A 1901-nucleotide genomic window follows, 5' to 3' on the forward strand; every position below is an offset into this window, starting at 1 on the left:
GCCGGCGATGAGGATCCAGGCCGTATCGAGGACCACCACGGCCTTGGGATCCCACCTCGGCTCAGAGATGTTCACCACAATCCCGTTGAGGGCCAAAGTGATGTTGTCGCTGCGGGTACAGAAGCCCATGCTCAGAGCGTCGGGGAAGATCACCGTGAAGGAGTTGGCCGCAGTGGAGGTCACCTGCCAATCCCACTTGCATCTGCACAAGTGGTTGAGTTCGTCCTCAATGAGCTCGGGGGTGGCGACGGCCTCGCCAACGATAGTCACGAGCGCCAGGAGCGAGGGGGAGGGAGGGGGCAGCTCCGGGACCTCGATGTGGAAGAAGCCCATGTCCTCGATGCCGTGGCCGTACATCATAAGCTCCTCAGTCACCAGGCGATCCGGGCAGAGAATCGCGGGGTGGCCGGCGTCCTTGCAGAGGTAGCACGTCGGAGGGTTGGGGCAAGCCACCTGGAAGTGCCCGGTCAGTCCGCAGTTGAAGCACGGCGGATCGTCCGAGGCGGAAGCGGAGCCCGGATGGGGGGCGGCCGCGCCGGCAGCGGGAGTGGCAACCGGGGGGCGAGGAGGTCCCTTCTTCTTCTTCTTCTTTGCGCCCTGGCGCCCACGGTTCCCGTTTCCCCCATTGGTCAGCGGGAACGAAGCTTGGGAGCGGGGGGGTTGGTAGCGGTTGGAGGTCGGATTGGCGGTGATGGCGGGGAGGAGCTGCTGCCGGGGCTATGGGGACCGGTCTCGGCAGCGAGACGGGAAGGGAGACCGCCGCCGGGAGGATTGACGCGACCCCCCGACCGGAGAACGGCCGCATTCCCGCGAATCAGTCCAGGGGGGGCGAGCGGCGCGCCGGGGACCGAGAGCGGCGATCGTCGCGGGCAGGGGACCGGCGAGCAGTGCGGGGAGGAGAGCGGCGGGCGGCACGAGCTGGAGAGCAGCGGGCGGGACGGGAGTCAAGCTCCTGATGGAGGTCCTCCTCCCTCCGAAGTGCATCCGGCGACGGGCGCGGAGGAGCCCAGCGATCGTCAGCCCGGCGCTTGGGGCGGCCCGCCCCGTCATCCCACTCGCGGGGCATGGCCGGCGAGGTGGGGGGGAGGGCGAGCGGGAGCCGGCAGGGGCGACGGGACTAGCGGTGGCGGCGGGCGGGACAGCGACGGGGGGAGAGGCGGGCGATGCGGGAGGAAGTGGCTGGCGGGGGAACCCTAGAGGCGGCCAGATGGACCGCCTCGTCGGGCCGAGGCCCACCCGGGGCGGGGCTAGGCCGCGAGGGGGGAGGCCCAGAAGGCCCGGCCAGCGCGAGGCCAGCAGCCTGCGGAACCGACGGCGGCCCGGGAGCACTGGGCAGGCGGCCCACAGGGCGGCCCACCACAAGCGCGGCCCGGTAGGACCAGCCAGGGGAAACCAATCGAGGAACGAGGGTTTCCCCCAGCGCCGCCGCGGAAAAGGACGCCGGCAGGGCATGGCGGGGGCGGCGGGGCCAGGCCGGGGTGGGCAAGACGCCGGGACGCGGGGGCACGGGGGCGCCGAAGGCCGAGATGAATGGACGGAATGGGGACCGCCTGTAGACCACCGACGAGAGCGCCAACGAGGGCGTCGTCGGGGCGTCGGCCGGAACAGGGGAGAGAGCATCGGAGGGCGGCGACGGACCAGATGATCTCCAGGAGGAGCGCGCGATGCCGCGGTCAGCCCGGCCGGCGACGCCCCATCCGCCGGGTCGGCGGCCCCGAGGGCGCGCGCCGGAGCCCAAGGCCGCGCCTTTCGGCAAAGCCGCCCGAGACGAGCCGTAGGCTGGCACCGGCGCCGGCCGTCCTCGCGGGCAGCAGGACTCCCACCCCTGGGAGTCGAGCCACCGGCAGAGACAGCCCGAGCAGACCGAGCCAGAGCCTTGGGGGGGACGCGGTCGCGGCAGA

This window comes from Triticum dicoccoides, chromosome 1A (assembly GCF_002162155.2).
Source record: "Triticum dicoccoides isolate Atlit2015 ecotype Zavitan chromosome 1A, WEW_v2.0, whole genome shotgun sequence".
NCBI lineage: Eukaryota > Viridiplantae > Streptophyta > Magnoliopsida > Poales > Poaceae > Triticum > Triticum dicoccoides.